General features: G+C 29.3%; 2 long non-coding RNA genes across 4 annotated transcripts; both read right to left on the bottom strand.

Annotated features, from left to right (window-relative positions):
- Window positions 1-1,332: 1,332 nt before the first annotated feature.
- LOC149888511 (uncharacterized) lies at window positions 1,333-3,470 on the bottom strand. The gene is made up of 4 exons (XR_016452843.1): window positions 3,301-3,470; window positions 3,061-3,166; window positions 2,024-2,181; window positions 1,333-1,903 (listed from the first exon to the last, which is right to left on the bottom strand). It is a non-coding gene; the product is annotated as an uncharacterized LOC149888511 (long non-coding RNA).
- A 2,614-nt stretch (window positions 3,471-6,084) lies between these two features.
- Window positions 6,085-12,438, bottom strand: LOC149888510 (uncharacterized). 3 transcript variants are annotated; one of them, XR_016452842.1, is made up of 5 exons: window positions 12,324-12,438; window positions 8,003-8,100; window positions 7,869-7,903; window positions 7,587-7,667; window positions 6,085-7,506 (listed from the first exon to the last, which is right to left on the bottom strand). It is a non-coding gene; the product is annotated as an uncharacterized LOC149888510 (long non-coding RNA). The 3 variants fall into 3 exon arrangements; XR_016452841.1 differs by lacking the exon at window positions 12,324-12,438 and adding an exon at window positions 9,089-9,702 and having other exon boundaries at window positions 8,007-8,100; XR_016452839.1 differs by having other exon boundaries at window positions 7,259-7,506; window positions 8,007-8,100.
- Between the last annotated feature and the right edge of the window lie 7,745 nt (window positions 12,439-20,183).

Here is a 20,183-nt window from a genome sequence, read left to right as displayed (position 1 = left end):
TTTCTTTGCGTTTGAAAATGGAGAAAAGTAATGAAAAGTTACGCTATATTTTGCAATATTACTATAACGATGGAAGAAAGCTGCAAAGGTGAAAAAGTTTTTGCTGCGTAAAGTGAAGGTATTTAATCAACCTGCTTCGTGGAAATTCGGTCCGTTCGTTTTCGTTCTGGTAGTTTTAATGTAAAAGATGACTCGTACCCTGGTCCAATCAGTGAAAAAGCTGATGAAATTTTTGAAAAAGTTCAGTAAGGTAGGCATATCAGCTGTGAAGATATTATGTAGCTAGACATTGACCACAAAATTGTTGTGAACCATTTACGGGAAACTGTCAAAAAGAAGCTCAATATCCATATATTGAGCTAATCAATATCCATATATTGAGTTCCTGATGAGTTTAGCGTGAAAAACATAATAGATCAAATTAACATCTGCGAGACGCTGCTAAAACGCAATTCGATTTCTAAAGTATGAATATAACCGGTGATGAAAAGTAGAAAACGTACAATATTTGGAAGCATAAGAGTTCGTAGCTAAGAGGATAGTGAACCGTCACAAGCGTTCGCGAAGCCATGCTTTAAGCTATAGTTCATCTGTGAAATAGCCTAACATTGTCCCTGCAGACACGGTTGTTTGGTAACGCTGTTATTGTACGCATGCGCAGATTTTACGGGAAAAAAAATCAACGCTTCCAAAATGGTTACGGTCCTTAGCAACGAAAATAATTTTTCTCTGGAAACCAAGTAATTGCATATTCTCCAATATAAATAGGTTTTTTTGTTGCTGCTAATATTATTTAATAATAATTTAAATTAGGTTAACGATAACCCGGTTGTGTACTAAAATACTTAAAACAAGAGAAGGAACATTTAAATGTTCGTTAATATTTGTTGAGAAAGATGGCTGGTTAACTAAACATGATTTGTTTACATTTTTGGATCTTACGTTCTAGGTTTTTAATCGTGGAAATCTAACCAAATTTCTTCAAAAAGTTGGAGAAGACCTTTTTAGTTCTTATGGCTGTTCTTAGCACTCAATTTTTTTAATAGACAAAAAAAGGCGCTTTTCTGCATTACCTTATTGACCATAATAGCTACATTTTATTTGCCTTTAGTAGAGACAAATAAAAGAAAAAAGGAAATATATTAATAAGAAATGTAAAATGCTGTTGCTAAAAGTGTTTTTAACTATGACAATTTTCGTTTTTTCTCTTTCTTTTTCGTGATTCTGAAATTAACACCCTACTTTTAGGGATTAGTTTTCTGATGGTAATATTTTTGGATGATTTTTAGCCGCTTTGTTGGGCAAGGGATAGTTTGATAAATACGCTTTAAATTGTTGAACTCAAGAAAAATTTATTCTCCACCTTTTTCGCCATACAATCCTAAGCCAGCGCCCCATTTTTTCAAAAATGGAATAGCGTGATCTTACAACGTGTAACTTCGGAGGCACTAAAGCCTTCGGCCAAGTTGTGCGATAAAAATGCATCAGTTCAACAATACTTTTTTCTAAAGAAAAAATGATAACAGCATGAATCATGTTGCATTTTTAATCCCAGCTTTATAAGTTAAATCATCATAAATCATCAAAAATTATCTTGCTAGTCATTGTTGTAGTTTCAGTATACTCTTCAAGCTCAATAACTACAAACACATTAACATTCCAAAGCGCTTTAAAAAAACTCATTATAAACAGAAAAAGAAAATAAATAAATAAATGTTATTAAGTTCATTTAAAGTTTCTGTTGTCATTCTATTTTTTGAGTAGAATACACTATAGCATGCAGAAAATTTATGAAAGTGTAGTTTTTGTTTTGTAATGATTTCGACTGTTTTCTTGTGCAGACTTGTCCCAGAGAATAAACAAGCTTTGAAATAGAATTACATAACTTTAGCATAGAGTATTTCTAAAAAAGAAAAATGTCTCTTTAAAAGATATATTGCATGATTTTATATTACTTGTTATTATTGTTATTAATAATAATTTTTCAGATTTGTAATAAATTAATTTAAAAAAGAAATGGAACCTGAAGCATTTTATACACATGATTTCCAATAAAATTTTTTCCATGGTATGCTTGTCGCTGAACTTTCAGTTTTTGCAATATAGTTTCAATCTGTTCTGTGCATGGTCCTCGCCTTTCTTCAGCGTGGATTCAAGTTCCAGAGTATTACATTGTTTTGTCTATAGAAGTGTTATAATTGCTTTTAAATTAAGATTAGTTAAATAGTAGTTTCCAAGAGGAAACATTGGTCAGGAATAATCCAGATATAACATATAAAATGCTTAAGGTGGTACTAGCCTATAAAATATCAAACTTTTCCAATTTTTTTACTTTATAAATTTGAATAATATAATTTTGTAGATTTCAAAAATGTATATTGTTTATATGTTTCTTAGTAAAAAAAATGACCTAAATTGTCGGTCATAAGAAAATGTTTTTGAATGACAACTCACATGTGTCTTGAATGTTTCAGAGAATGTTTTTTTTGTTTTCTTGCTTTCTGAGTTTTTCAACTTTGAACAAAGATATCTTTTTAACTACTTGGAGATTATACCTAAAACATTTGCACACTGGTTATCAGGTTACTTTCGAGGGGTTTGACCAAAGGTTTTTACAGTTTGCTGTTCTTGAGATAATGATATTGACAGCACAGATTTTACAATAAAATTAAAAATCATTTTTGAAAATGCCACCGTTTTGCATCTATAAAAGCTATGATGGTGATTCTGATCAAATCCCTTTATCAACATGTTAACCTTTTTGCAAAATTTTAGACTCAAACTATGACTAGTTAAGAAGAAATTATTGTTTAAAAATTCAATTAAAATTGCATATCAATTGCTGCATGTTTATGGGCACATTAATAGTTTTTTATTTATTTATGCTGAAAGTTATTTCATTATACATGTATTAAATCAAATACTACACTGAAAATCAAAGGATTAACAGTTTTAGTTTTTATAGGCCAGTACCACTTTAAAGCAGAACAATAATTCTATAATAAAACAGAATTTGACATTATCATGTTGTCAATGCCACAATTTAAAAAAAATGCTTACCATTTCTTTTTTCCTTTTCTTTAGAAAATAAAGTTGAGGGAAGTAAATTGACTTAATAATTTCCACATTTTCAGGAATATTTAATATGCAGAGTTGGTAAAGAAACCTAGATATAAATGTACGTGTATGAGTTATAATTAAAAAAAATTAAATTAACTTTTAGTGACATAGTACAGTAAATCAATTATCAGTTAAAATTGAGTTAAATGAGAGAAATGATTTTAACTGATCTAAAGTTACCTTCAAATTGGTTCTGTTATGACTTTATTGAAACTTTTTGCATCTTTCTTGAGATCCTTATTTTACATAAATCTTTGATAAATGGTTTGAAGACTTTCAAGTGTGCAACATTCTATTTCTGTTCTTTCTTCTTTACTAAGTTTCATGTCAAAAAATACTATAAGTACTTCAAATTAAATTCACCTTTTTGTAGTTGCGTCATTGTGTAATTAATTGTGCACAATGAATATGTAGTTCAATGACTATATATGGCTCGTTGTGCATAATTCATTGTGCACAATGAATTAAGAAATGATATTTAAATTGTAAAAGCGAATGAACGTGAGGATGAAATACATAACGTATATAGAATGTAATTGTCTTAATATTACACTTTTAATTTTGAATTTCTTTTATAATAACTCACCTGAAGCTCCTGAAATACAATAAAGTGCACAAAGAAACTCAAATCACCTAAATATTGTAATTTTGATATCGCTAGATATATAAGAGCTTCATATATGTATTTTTTGAAATCAGTAAGGCTACTACATATATATATATATATATATATATATATATATATATATATATATATATATATATATATATATATATATATATATATATATATATTGTTTCTCTTACTTATACTTCATTCTTTGCAGGTCTTCTATATATTCTTAACATCATGTCATGACTACTTTGATGTTGACTCTGTAGTCCTTTGCCTTAAAAAATATTGAAAATGATAGTATTTTCTTTACTATTTAGATTTAAAGTATTTATAATCTGGTAGCTCAACTTAAAACTTCCTCCGCCATAATCTCCTACAATTTTAACTTTAATATCTTTTTTCAGGAATGAACTTATGATGTAAAAGACCATTACAGCTGCATAAAAAAACAAAAATATAAATAATTCGGCAACTTTCAAAGATGTACATATTACATAAATCTTATTTTAATGCTGTAAGCTACACTAGCAGTGTTAAAACTTGCTTTAATGTAAGAGTATAGCATATGTCATTTGCAAATTGACATATCGTCAGCTCGGAATACAAGTGTCGTATACGACACTGTTTAAATTGAGAATTTTGCATTCAAAGTTTAAAGTATAAAATCTCTTTATGTAAATTTAATTACAAGTTGAAATTTAACAAAGTTGACTAAAATCAATATAAGTTTTTGTTTAAATTTTCAAAAAAACAAACAAAAAAAAACTTCTCTTGTAACTTTGAGCACGATTTTTCAAATACGACAAATGTATTTCGAAATCAGAACATTTTGTCGGAACACAATTCGTCAGCTCGGAATACAAGTGTCGTATACGACACTGTGTTTAAATTGAAAATTTTGCATTCAAAGTTTAAAGTACAAAATCTCTTTATGTAAATTTAATTACAAGTTGAAATTTAACAAAGTTGACTAAAATCACTATAAGTTTTTGTTTAAATTGTCAAAAAAACAAACAAAAAAAAACTTCCCTTGTAACTTCGAGCACGATTTTTCAAATACGACAAATGTATTTCGAAATCAGAACATTTTTTCGGAATACAATTGTCATAGATGCAATTAATTTTATAGTAGGTGAATTAAGGTTAAATTTACTTATGTTGTAACTAACAATGACTTATAGCGTCTCTCGCATTTTTTTTCTTTAATTCATTCCCGGTAACCAATTTATCGACATTATATTCAGAAATATACAGTTTTCTATCTTCAACCTTCTTATATAAAAATTAATAAGCTTCTTATACAAATATACTTTTTGATAAATTGAGTATGATGTAAGGTTTCACTTACTAAATTTATAAATAACTAAATATTCACAATTTTTTCTTTTTTTACATTAAGCAATTTTTATTAACATTATTTATTTTTGAATAATTAAAAATAAAATAACTACTTTATCACACATATCTTTTAATTTGTCTGTGAAAAATGACATAAATAAGTTAAACCTTAAATGTAAAAAACAACCATTTTTCATTATTGTACCTTTTTTTTATAACAAAGAAAAAAATATATAGAATGTTTATTAAAACATTTTACAAAGTGATATATTTAAATGTTCAGGCTTTGTGACTTAAAAAGAGTATTATAAAATTCAAGATCATCGCTAACAAAATATTTTACCATTGACTCAAGGTCATTAATTTTTTTATCTGAGAGCAAAAAACGTGTTGAATCATTTTTTAATGGAGGAAATTCTTTCAGAACTTTAACTTTCTGCTTATTTTTTCTCTGAGGGGTACCTTTTACCAATTGTATTAAGCAATGCATAAATACAGTTGATGTAAAAAATAAATAAAAGGTAATAATAATGAAAGAAATTTCAAGAGCTTATTTAGAATGTAAAAATAATGATCTCTTTAAAATTATTTGAACACAAGACGTATTGTAATGAAATTTTTGTACACGAGTATTTTATATTTGCTTTTCATTGCTAGGAGAAATTATAGTAGAAGAAAAAGATGAATAAGTAGGACCTTCCATTACATATCCAGGAGTTTCTTCCTCCATTTGCTGGTTTAGCTCCAATACTATTGGTATCGGATTATCAGCATCAGAAGCCAAAAAATACTCCAAATTTGTTATGAAATATTCCATATTTGTTACTTATCTTTACAAACAAACAATATATTTATAAATACTGTTTAGTTCTTACGAGTAATAATTTTTATTTACTGAACATTTCGATTCAATTCAAAGAAAAAAAAACAATTCAATATTAAAAAACAAATGTGATGCATTACTTTTTATTTACAAAAACCACATGTTAAAAGTAAACAAATGAACGGAATATACGTAGTTAAATCTAAAGTCACGTGAGCAAATAGAACGCTACTATTGGTCTACGCTAAGTACAACAAATGTACCTCGAGCGTCTCGTATAAAAAGTTCATTTACGACAAATGATCTACTGAACTATATTGGAAAAAAATTTAATTGAGCTATCGGATAATTTTTTGTAAAATAAGTCCACAAAAAATAGATAGTTCGCATATGTAAGTCATTTTTTTCAAAAATGACGAATACGACACTTGTATTCCGAGCTGACGATATGCTACATTTGTTAAACTAATTTTTTTTCTAAAGATTTTGCTTTTTGCTTAGATAACTTTAAACCTTTCTAGTGGATCAAGATGTGTGAGAATATGTGTTGATAGATCTTTTACATAAACCCAAGGTGCTAGATTTATTTCAAACTTTCCATTCTCTTCTTTGTAAAAGGTGAAAGGAGTATTTTCAACCACATTTTCATCTCCAGAGCAGGTTTCAGCAACTATTTAGAATTTATAAACAACGCTAGCCCCATGAGTCGTGGCACTTGTGCATAGTTTAGAACCAGCCAAAACCAGTGCAATATTGTCATCACTTCCCAGCAAACATTAAGCAGGCGGACCGACAACGGACCACTGTCAGCACTTATGCCGTGCCGACGTCGGCCGGCCGCTGCGTTGCCGCGTAGGCTTGCACATCGTATTTACATCGGTCCGTTAGCGGAAAGCTGCAGGCGGTTCGGCAGCGGACCGATGGCGGCTAATCGACAACTTTTGAACAACGTTCCGTCAGCGGCAAACCGATGATAAAGCTATAGCGGAATAGCATAGGACCTATAATAAGTTTTCACTAAGATTTGAATGCATTGATATACATATTATTTTTCTGTTTTTGTTTGAATAGAACGCACTTATCGTTAGCAAAATTGTGTATATCTTTCAGCGCAATTTTTACTCATAAAAGAATGGCAAATCATGCCGATGCCTGGAAGGCACTTCAAATACCTTGACTTTGTGCATAGGTATATAGCCATTAAATACGAATTTATCATACTAAAATTCTCCTTGCACCAAAAAACACTACCCCAACTGTAAATCAATAGGTCATACGTGGCAACGCTTAAGCTCGGTGAACAAAAAAAATGAATAATCAGAAGTTATAATAAAAATCATCTTAAGATTGCAATTTACAATTACAATATGAATAATAAAGTCACAATAATTTTTTTTTATTTAAAACAGAATATATAAAATATTAGTATCTATAGATTATTGCTTAACTTGCGTTTAGCAAACTTTTAAAATATAAAATAAATAGTTAATTTTAAACACATCTTTAAGTTTAGTTTATTCTCATTTCAATCGAAAACTAAATATGCTCGGAAAGCCATATTGTGTTGAAAATCGATTTACGTTGCAGTCTGCAGACTTCTAACATTTACCTGAAAGCAGACAATGATATATAATGAAAATATTGAAACAGTTAAGTTTAGAGCTATTACAACAAAGATAATAAACTTACCTTCTCAGTCCTTAAGAACGTTTTTGTTTAAAATAGTCTGATCATCAGTTATTGACAAATAACTCCAGATACTAAGTTTATCTACATTGAATAAATATAAATTTAATTTTATTATTTAAGCATAATTTAAAACATAAAAACAACAAAAACATTGCTTAATTATATTGCTACATTATCTTAACTAAGAAAACATCTTTAAAAAAAAACTATATAAAAATAAAGTCATAATGCGTGCCTTTTTTTAAAAATAAAACTTCATATAAGTAACCTTAAATACTCTACCTGGTATAGCAATTCCTATCAATACGCTTGAGGGGCTAATGAACAATAAAAAAAAAATTGTTATTTCATTAAAAAAAATTATCTTTACTTTTATTTTAAGTTAACAAATAAAATAGTATTTAAAAATGATATACTTACATGCCAGGTTGGAAATCAAACTGTGAAACCCACAGCAACTTAAGGGCAATGGTGAACCTTTTGCAAACCATAGGCCTAAGACACAAGTGCAGATCTGAAAAAGAATGAATCAAAGACAGAACACATCAATAAAAATATAATTTGATGAAATAAAATATACTTTGCACATTGAACATATTTTTCACCATGCAAACAAAAACATAGCACAATATAATATGCTATGAAAATACCTTGAAAAAATATAAAGAAAGCCAAATAGTTGAATGAAATAAAATGGTTTAGTAAATAAGTATATAATTTTTTTAAACAGTAGACAGACTCCAGAACTTATATTTTGGATTTCTTTCAAAAACAACATTGAAACAAATAGCATTAAAATAATAAAATGGTAACATTTAATATCACGATCAATTTAAATTCTCATTAACAATCTCATATACAAGAGGTTACAGTAAAAGGGAATGAAAATGAAAAACATGGAAACAGTAATATTTATTGCACAAATACTTTACTCCAGTAAGTTTAAAATATAAAATATTTAAAAATATATTAAATATTGTAAAATAAAGATAACAAATTTGTAAATAAAGATAACAAATTTGTAAATAAAGATGTTTATTTTATTTAAAAATGTTATTCATCTTCTGAACTAAAAAATGCCTCTTTATTTAATGGCATTGGAAAACTTGATGTAGGCATCAGTTTTTTCTTGGCCATTTTGTCCAAATGCTCATTATTGAAACTTATATAAATTTACATAAATTGTTTTATTTACTAAAGCTGGTATATATTAAAAAATACATATAATATAAATCGCTGGGTATATTTGGACATTATAAAAAATAATTTGAAATCAGATGCTGCTAAATTAAGGTTAGGAAATAATTGGATATTTCAACAGGATCAAGATCCAAAACACACTGCTTATGTTGTAAAATCATGCTTGCTCTACAATATTCCAAAACAACTGCATTCTCCTCCCCAATCACCAGACTTTAACCAAATAGAGAATATGTGGGATTATTTAGACAGACAAGCAGGAAACAGAATAACAAATGTTAATATGCTAAAAAATATCTTACTAGAAGAATGGAATAAAATTCCGTCTTCTTATACCAAAAAATTAGTGTCACTGATGAACAGAAGATTAAAAGCTTGTGTAAATGCCAATGGATGCTCAACAAAATACTAAAGATTTTTTAATTTTTCATATTCTTGTTTTTTTTACAAGTTTTATTTAGTGTAGGAAAACTTTTGTGACATTATAAATTCAAAAATTAAAGTTTTTCAGTTTTACAAATAAATATTTTTATTTAGTCAAATATTTTTATTTCTTGTACAATATATTCTTGTTACTTTGATATAAAATTATTTTTTTGCATTTAAAATGGTTTTTATTAAGTGTTTTCTCTAAATTGTAAGGTGTACGAAAACTTTTGTGATTAACTCTCTCTCTCTCTCTGTGTGTGTGTGTGTGTGTGTGTGTGTGTGTGTGTGTGTGTGTGTGTGTGTGTGTGTGTGTGTGTGTGTGTGTGTGTGTGTGTGTGTGTGTGTGTATATACATAAATTAGTCTTTTTAATTTAGAGTCTTATAAATATATATTGAATCTATATCCATACTTTATATCAATATCTAAACTTAATATTATAAAGTATTGCTATAAGTATAGCTATAAGATTATAAGAATGTTAAAATCATATAACTTTTAATATTTATAAGCAATAATTATAGCTATATTTTATAATATAAAGTATAGATATGGATTCAATATAAGGTTAAATCGTATTTTATGTACGTAAACTAAAACAGTGAAAAGCGCAACTTTGCGTAATGGAAAAGCGCATAATTATGCAATAGTTATGCAACAATTCTAAAGACCTCAAATATATGTTTTTAAATCACGTTCTTTGAGTACTTCTACAATAAAAGTTCTTCATTATCATTTTCTTAAGTTTTATCTTTTTTTTTTTTCTTTTTTTTTTAAATTTATTCAAACTAGGTAAGTTAATATGACTAGTTTAAGAAATTCATTTAAAATTAAAGCCTTGTTTGCGACCGAACTTTCATCTGATAAAAGACGAGGTATTGTAGTCAGGGCCGCCGAGAGCCTTCAAGCCGCCCGGGACAAAGCCTTTTTTGGCGCCCTTATAGACTTCGCTTCATATATATACTTAGCATAGAAGCAAAAAAGTACATTATGCTTTTATAGCTACTTTAACTTTATTTCATTTTTTGCTAACTAACCACAGCATAAACAATTCCTAATTTAAATTAAATTTTCGAGCTTTTTTCGAGGCAAAATTATAAATTACTTCATTATATGACAATGATTTCGGGAGATCATTTTCAATAGACAACATCATAAGATTTGAAAGTCGCTCTTGTCCGATGGTGGCTCTGAAATGGTTTTTTACAATCTTAAGTTTACTTAGAGATCTTTCACCCTCTGCAATGGATATTGGCATTGTGTGAAAAATGATTAATTTAGAAAATATTCGTAAATTGTTTCGAAAATAATATACATATATATATATATATATATATATATATATATATATATATATATATATATATATATATATATATATATATATATATATAGCTCTCTCTCTCTCTCTCTCTTCTCTCTCTCTCTCTCTCTCTCTCTCTCTCTCTCTCTCTCTATATATATATATATATATATATATATATATATATATATATATATATATATATATATATATATATATATATATATATATATATATATGAGAGAGAGAGAGAGAGAGAGAGAGAGAGAGAGAGAGAGAGCTATATATTTCTACTAACTCACCTTCAAATCAGTATTTTGATTAGTAGCTTTATAAAGCCAACGTAATGGAGCGTTTGTTTGTTTTTTTCACATTCTTTTACCCTTTTGGAAGCCAATTCCCTATTTTAGGCACCAGAAAGTTTTTTACGATTCATTATTAACAGTTACTGTAAATAACCGTACGCATCAATAAAATAATAGCATAGTCAACTACGCAAACTCATCAAAAAATTATAAAATCAATCTCAAAAAGCTAATGTCATAAATCAATATTTCAATAGTTAAATATAAATCTTAAACATGAATTACCATAAATAAGTTGATCGTAAAGAGTTGAAAAATATTTACTATTACTTTCTAAATTCTGAATAAAGTTATTTCTAAATTGTATTCACTGTTTGTTATTGCTAATTATCAACGTTTACGTTTTTTTTACTTTAGTCTGATGAATGCGAAAATCTCAAGGGACATTTTTAATTTAACAGCGTATAGAGTACGAAATCAATGAGTTCTTATTTTAAAATTTTTTCGAGGAATTAAAAATAATGATTTAACGCGAGTAATATATACATTTCAATTATGGTATTTTAAGATTAAAAAAACTATTTTTATTTTACTTCGGCATCTGGCGCCCCATCGACATCTGCCGCCCGGGACAAACTGTCCCTTTGGCCCCCCCCCTCTCGGCGGCCCTGATTGTAGTGTTTTAAGTCCTCCAGCAACTGCCTTGCAAACTGCTCACTCCTCTCCAGGGAAAACCCAGAAGAACGTCGACCCTGAGTTTGCCTCCCTTTTGAAAAGCGGGCGAGAAAAAAAAGAAAAGCATTAGTTTAAATACAAGCACACCGGTCTAGGCCAGCCTCATTTGACCTTAGCCATTAGGTCTGATAAAAGACGATCTAATGTGGTAAGATTGTATATTAAAAAGATAATGAACCTAACTAATTATCTGGAACAATAATACGAGATGCTTGAGGTCTTGGCATTTTACAGTTTTTTAAATAAAAGACACTTATTTCCATTTTACAAATATTTTCAATTTAAAACTTTTCTTTAAAATAAAATTGAAAATTTTGTGAAGTTCTTAATTATGCAAGCTCTTTTGTTTAAAAATAATCTGAAAACAAAAGAACTTTTTAATTACTTTTTATTACGTAATGAAAAAGTTGCGCTTTTTACTGTTTTAGTTTACGTACATAAAATACGATTCAACCTCAATATAAATTTATATATATAATTTATATTTTAAGACTAAAAACTAATTTGATTTTTTTTTACATCTTATTTATTTAATACTTACTGTTTTACTTAGTATATAATTTTATCAGAGTTATAAATATCAAGTAAACTATTGTTAAAAAATAAATGTAATAACAATTTTGAGCATATATTTAAACACTAATAAGTTATAATCAGTTAATTTTTTATAAAACAGTCACAATTTAAACATCGATCAATCTAAGTCTCACCAAAAGCAGGCATTTCAATCGAAATGCCTGCTTTTGGTGTTACAACGACAGCTTACCGCTATCCAAAAGCCAACTCTGGATTTGTGTTGGCAAAACTGTAATGTATCGCCATGTGTTTACCGAAGCTGGCATGCCGATTTAAAAACGTATCCACAACGAAGCGTTTTGCCGTTGTTGCGTTAAAAAAGTTAGTCGTTAAAAAAGTTAACAAATAGTTCTGCGCTTGCGTTTCGCATGCGCAGTACGGTCAAAGGAGCGTTCGTTAGGGAATGAAATTAGACGTTAAAAAAGTTGCATTGTTTCATTAGGGGATGTAAAATAATAAAAATTAGTGTATACTTTATATTAAAAATGGCTGTCCATGTTTACTCAGTTGATGAAATTATTTTATACTTTATGTTAAAAATGGCTGTCCATGTTTACTCAGTTGCTGAATTCATAAGCTTTACTACTGATATATGGACCAGTAGTTCAAATGAAAGCTTCATGAGCCTGACAGGTCACTGTTTAGACAATACATTTAATCAGAAAACTGTTGTACTTAGAGTAGCTCCATTTCCTGAGCGGCATACAGCAGCAAATATTGCTGAATTGATTGAAGATATGGCTGAATTTAAAATATCACCTTCAAAAATTCATTTAATAGCTAGAGATAATGGTAGAAATATTGTCAAGGCTATTAAAGATAGCCCATATGATAGTATGGCTTGTTTTTACACACACTGCAACTAGTAATTAATGAGTGTATTTTTGAACAAACAGTTGTCAAGAATGTCATTGCAAACTGGCATTCAATTGTTGGGCATTTCAGTCATTCTCCCAAGTCTGCCCTAAACTTAAAGCTCTTCAAGTAGCAAACAATTTTCCTAAGCACAAACTTATTCAAAATGTTCCAAAAAGGTGGAATAGTACCTGTCATATGTTAGAACTAATTTATGATCAAAGGAAACCTCGAACCATATATGCACTTGAAAATGGTAAGCTTCCTTTATTAAATGCAAACAAATGGATGATTATTGGACAGTTTTGTGTTTTGCTAAAAGATTTCCACAAAACAAGAGTTCGCTTGAGTGAAAGAAATTTTATTGTCTCAGATATTATACCACAGATACAGTTTTTGAAACATTTCATTAATAAACCTTTAATTGATGACAGCTAATTCAATGGAGAATAGTTTCAAACAATATACTGATAACTATAACATCATCTTGTCAATATTTCTTGATCCCAGATTCAAATTAAAAATGTTCAAAAATGAAAACACCTTTTCAGCTGCTAAAACAAGTACTGAGAACATAACCATTCAACTTATTAAAACCCATGAAAATATAAAAAACATCAAAGTTACTGAAAATGATCGGTCTGCAGCTTGTGACATTGAAAATATTGACTCAGAATTAGGAAATAATGGTACATTACTAAATGAATAGAAAGATATAGTACAAATGGGTTTTGATAATTGCTTTGAAGAACTTGTAGGATTTAATTCTAAATAAATCGGTCAACCACAAACTTTAATTTCAAATGAAACTTTATTAAACAAAATTCAACACAACTCAAATGAAGACCTTATTGACAAAGAAAGCAATCTTTTGTTGTGGTGGAAATCACAGAAAACCAAAATGCGACTATTAGCAAAGCTTGCTTTAAAGTATTTAAGCTGCCCACTGTCTTCTGTGGAGAGTGAAAGACTTTTTAGTATAGGTGGAAATGTATATACTGCAAAGAGATATAGCTTAACAGGAGCTCATGGTGAAATGTTAATATTTTTGAACTATAATATGAGAATTTAAAAATATTTGATTTTGTATATATTACTATAATTAGTATAGTATAATTCTTTTAGAAGTGAGTATCTATGTTCTATTTTTTCATGAAATATAATTTATTTAGGAGTTTAAAAGCTTTGATACTATGAGGAGGTCAAATGAAAAAGAAAATGTCATGAAAATTGTATAACTTTGTAGAATTAGAAAATTACAGGGAAAAAAAATTTGGAAAAAATAATTGAAACTCTCTTTGAGAGCTTTTGCTCAAAAATAAAAAAAGAATGCTTCCCAATGCCTTAATCAAAATATCAAAGCATGTTCTGTTGTGGATTTGAGGGTTGCGCAAATTAAAGAGTATCGTTAGCCAGGGTAACTTTGGTCAGTTTTGGCAGTTTTTCTTAAACATCTCTGAATCTTATTAACTTTTTACAGTTTTCTCTTGTGGTAATAACATTATAGGTCTTGGCTATAGGCCTCTATATTAATTTTTTTAATTTTTCTATTACAAATATTTATTTTAAACGCCGAAAAGTGACCAATGTTACCCCCAGGTTTTATCATGTTTGATCAATAATACCCCTGCTATGGGGTAACATTGGTCACTTTTTGGAGTTTTAAAAAATCATCAGCCCTTAAACACTTAGAGAAACATGAAAAGAACATTTAAATGGACAAAAAATTTTGCAACTAGCTCCCTGTTATTGTGCAAAAGTCATTAACAGTCATTTTCTAGTAGGTCATTATCGTCATCTGAGGATGATGACACTTGTTCAACTCTTGCCCTTTTCTTGTTATTCTTGGTGTTACTGTTATTCTTGGTGTTATTGTTATTCTTTGATGTGGTAGGAGTTGTGTTATTCACCAGATCTTGCGGTGTTATCGCTTTGCCAGATGTGATCTTTTTCCCTCTGGTGCGATTTGTTTTCCCATCCTGTCCACAATCTTTCACTAATAGACCTTCTATATCTTCATTGAATACTTCCTTAACAATACTACCGGTACCTCCTCCAATGTCTTTGTTAACCTGTGACAAACGCTTCATGACCATTTCTTTATCGAAGGGAAATATTCCACTAGCCTTGAAGTCAGATCTCAAATTATCGCTTTTCAATTGACGTTGCAGTAGAGCAAGAAGACCGAGGAACTGATTTTTTGGTATTGATTCTTTGATGCGCGTTTCTATTTTTAGCGGACGGAAAACAGCAACGTCCAGCGGTTAAAGCAAATGGGAAGCGTATATTCCGAACTTTCGACTAGTCTTTCTCACGCTTACTCTTCCAGTTAAACATTCTTTTATAGCATTGGACGTTTCTTGACTGTATGAAGTTGCATATGCTCTTGAACCACGCTTTTGCTTATATTTCCTCGGCATTTTCACCGGCTAAGAATTCAAATGGTTCAATAAATGTATCAGAAGTGTCAAAACATGCCAAAATAAACTCAATGTAGTCTACGAAGTAACTGTGCTATATTCACAAAAACTGTTGATATACCAAATTTGTTGATATAATAGTCGATATATATTGTTGGTATCTCTAACAAAATTAAAACATGTTATCTTTGTTAAATTTTAGGAATTTAAAAAAAAATCAACAATTGACCCCGGTCAACAAAGTCACCCCGGCGACCAAAGTTACCCCGGTTGACGGTACCATTTTGAATACTTTTTTAACGGGCAACCTTTTTTAACGCCGTAAGGCGTTAAAAAAGTTGTAATTATTTTGCGCATGCGCAGATTTCACATTTAATAAACTTTTTTAACGACTAACTTTTTTAACGCAACACCGTTTTTCAGCCAAAGGCGGTAAGCCAACACAAAACGAGATAACGGTCCATCATCGGTTAGCCAGCAGCGGCAATCCGCATTAGGCATCACAGTGGGCCAGCAGCGGCATACCGGCGGCGGCTTTACGCATCACGGTCCGCTGAAAGCATGTTTGCTGGGTTGTAAGCCATCAACGTAAAGTAAAAAAATTGAATGCTTAGTAAAACTTGCTTTTTTATGTTATATATAGTAAAACAGGGTGAATGAAAAAGAGGGAAGAATGAAATAGTTATGACTACGCTTATTTTTTTGCTCTTAATTAATTATTGAATAAACTTTTTGCAAATATTTTTTTGATCATGTTTTAGAGGATTTTTTTCAGAATAAGATGATATCAAATTTTAATTTTAAAAGAAAAAGTTTTTTTTTTATAATTTGTTAAGTTTTCGAATGCGTAATGATATTTTTTTTCTTTTTTTGAAAAATGGACATAAAACTCTCGGAAATTAAATTTGATATCATCGAACTTAATAAGTATTCTGATAAAACTTTTTACGCTGGTCAAGAATCTTTTTTCAAAATTATATTTGCTATTTAGCGAAAAAAGTTATGAGATAAAAACGAAAACGGATACATGTGGGGTTGAATGAAATACGCGAATTGCTCACTTGTTAAATGCGACTTTTATTAATTAAATCTCAAGTGACCAATCAATCTCTATAAATTTTGTTGATAAATTTTAAATCGATTATTATTAAATCTATTCTAATATAAAACATGCCTCAAAACAAGTTGCTCTCAAAGAAAAAAGAAAAACCATACACCGAAGATCAAGTTACGCTTGCTCTGGCCAAAGTACAAAGCAGTGAATTTTCATTTTCACAAAACTGCTCAATCATTCAACATACCAGTAGCAACTCTTCACAGGCGTGTCACGGCATAGGTGAAACAGTTGGGAGTGGTTCAAACACGAGATTGTTGCATCAACTTTAATCAATTTGGAATTATCCAATTGAGGCTCTGGAAGAACTTATAATGATATCATCACACTAGTTACCGACTATTTGCAACACCAAGGTTAATCTCATTTGTTTCCTAATGGTACACCAGGAGGAGATTGGTATAAGCTTTTCATAAACTGGTGAAGTCATAAGTTGAGCATTAGAGCCATAAGCAATAGTTCAGTACTCAGAGCCGCTCGAAAAAAAACCACTATACAGTTGGAAATAGCATCAATGCTGCTGGTAATCGTCTTACTCCAAAAAATCAAAAAAACGTCTGTACAAAGATTGGTGCTTAAGTGGCCCAGACAAAAGTTTCGCATTTAACTCGTTGACACAAAAAAACGAAAAAATGAAGACGTACCAAGGTTCGAAGGGGAGTGTCTCAATAAACCTGAAATACTTGAGAAATTGAAAGATGCTGAGAGCAAAAAAGCAGCAAAGCAAGCTAAAAAACAACGCAAGCTTAGCTTTAATGACGAGCAGCAAATAAACCAAGCAACAACAGCGACTCCAACAACATTAACAGCTACAAGCCAAGTCAGGTGTAAAAAGTGCCGTAATGTTTAAGGCGAGAGTTCAACAAGTCAAAATATAGAATTGTACCAGTGTGAAAATTTTAAATGCAAGGTTTGGCTTTGTCAAAAATACATACCAAAGCGATATGTTAAAGGCATTGAGTTTTATTGCACCAAAAAGTGCCGCAAAAGTGACAGCTTAGCCTCTAGTACCTCTCTACGACTCAACATCATCACAAGAATAAAGTTTTTTTATTAGGTTGTTTTTTTAATTGTTAGTATAGGTTGCTTTTTGTTTTTTTTTAATTAAGTGTTGTTTTAATTACAAATAGATTTGCGTATTTCATTCTCCCCGAATGTGAGGGTAGAATGAAATAACTTTTTTTTTCAATTTAATAAAGTTTCTTAAAAAACTAAAAACTTTTTTTACTTGATATATATATATATATATATATATATATATATATATATATATATATATATATATATATATATATATATATATATATATATATATATATATATAAATACAGCTCAAATTCCTATAGAACTTTAAAAAAAAAAAAAATTAAAAACCTTTTTCTTTTAAAAAAAAAAAGTTCCTTATTATTTCATTTGACCCCATTTTACTCTATAGACTAAATTTCGGTATTAAAAAAAAAATCTGAAAAAATCTACGATCAGATTTTATTTTATTTTGACTTTAAAATTCTCAGTTTTTCCTTTATCGACAGCTGCTTTTTCAGTACTTAACATTCGCTCGCAATTAAATTTCAAGGTTTTTTTTAAGACATATGTATACTTTGCTTATTATAGGAACTATTCCAATTTACACTTTTTAAAGAAGATTTCTATTTGTAAAATTATTTGAGAAAACTTTAGGATTGTCACTATTGATAAATCATAAATTTTTTTCACGTTTACATCGCTTTCGATTTCTATTTCTGGAGCATGCGCATAATAACAGCGCTGTTTCGCTTTATGTAAACGACCGTGCAGATTTTTCCGCTATTCTTCAATAAAGCGTAGGAAGATCAAATTTTTTTAATATATTGTAATATATGATTGAAAGAGTAAAAGCTGAAATGTAATATTTAGCATAGTATTTTCACCAGCAATTTTTTAAACGAAGATAATGAAGTATTTTTCTCAATTCATATCCTTTAAATTTTTAAATAATTCTACAAGTAATTAATTACTTTAAATTTTTTTTATTCAAAGTCATACAACTATTTAATTTTTTATGAAAAATTTACCTGAAATTGATATGCAAATAAATGCACTTACGATTTTTTTTCCATTTTATCAATCTTTTGCCCCTAATAAATGTTTACACATCTAAAAATAGCACATCAACTTGTTTGAACTTGCTTGAACTTGTTTTATGACCAGATTTATAATTTCATCAAAAATTTTGTTTAGTTTTGTTCTAAAGATTGATAAAATGGGCAGAAAAAAACATTGTTGATGAACGCGATGATGGATTTTTATATAAAGAAATAGCAAATGCAATTCAGTGTTCATTAAAAATGGTACAAAATGATGTTAAATATCAATCAAAAAATAAAAAAGAGGCAGACCAAGAAAAACATCAGAACAAATGGATAGACAAATTTTACGTCAAGCTAATAAACCCTGTCAACATCTAAAATTTAATGGAAACTGAAGTAAATGTGTTGCATAGACAATACAAAAACGTTGAACAAGATTTATAAAGTTATTCACGTCGCAAAATATCATTCTTAAGAAAAAATAATAGTGTAAGTCCCATTTTTCTGACCCGATAATGATCTAAAACGCTAGAAAAATCATAAAATGCAAAGTATTGTGCTTAAAAAGCGTAAAAAAGAAAAAATTTTATGACTTTCAATGAAAAATTGATCTATTAAACTCTGTTTTGGAGTGGAATTGCGCAAGTCCGTAACTTTTTGAAAAAATAACAAAAAAAATTTTTTTCGCTGGCAAAATGCAGCAGCGTTCAATTCAAAAGAAAATTTACAATTTTAATCATAAGACTTTTATCCATCACAAAAAAATCATAACTTTTGTCAAAAACCATTTAGAGTGCAGAAAGTGTGTTTGTGTAATCTGCAAGAAGAAAGATGACCAGGAACTGATTGATGATTAGATGCAAAAAATTCTTCACCATTTTCAGAGTGATACGAACTTCAAAGATAATAAAGTCCTTTTCGGTATTTGCATTACTTGTAGGTTTCAAGTTGGAAAGCTAAAGTTACAGTAAAACGACAGCTTGGCCCAAACTCAACAACTTTGCAGCATTTTCAAACAACTCGCTCATCATCAATTTGTAATCGTTTGATTTGCACAAATGCATTGACAACACACAAATTAACAGCATCGCAACCTAAAACATCACAAAAATCAGCTCAAACTTCAGAAAAACGTTTTCAATCTTTGTTCGTGGACTTCCTCACTAATAAACTCCAGGTACTAGACATAAAAATTTATGTCTTGTTCCAGGAGTACATGACTGGTGCTGATCTTATTGGAGATGAGCAAGTGACAACATCATTTTTGGCTTTTAAAGAGGTATCTCCTCATGGGGCTGCTAGATTTAGATTGTTAGACGTTTAATCAAATGAAAAAGTTGTGCCAATAAGAAGAGGTTAATTTTTTTTTAACAACATTTTTATGTGTATTTTTCATTTTCTTTTTTTTTTTTGATTTAAAGGTTCATTTTAAAAAGTTCGTTTTAATTTTTTAGTACAACTCTTCAAAGAATGACTCTACACAAAACATGCTACAAACTCAACAGAACATTGGGCCTTCTATCAATGTGATGATGAAACTTGGATGGTTTCTAATCAAATTAGCCCAATTTGATTAATAGAGCCAAGTTTTT

This window comes from Hydra viridissima, unplaced genomic scaffold (assembly GCF_058129835.1).
Source record: "Hydra viridissima isolate aposymbiotic clone 2 unplaced genomic scaffold, HvirCarnegie_v1 scaffold_5, whole genome shotgun sequence".
Lineage (NCBI taxonomy): Eukaryota > Metazoa > Cnidaria > Hydrozoa > Anthoathecata > Hydridae > Hydra > Hydra viridissima.
The sequence above is the reverse complement of the archived record's forward strand: the minus strand, read 5'-3'. Positions and strand labels throughout refer to the sequence as shown.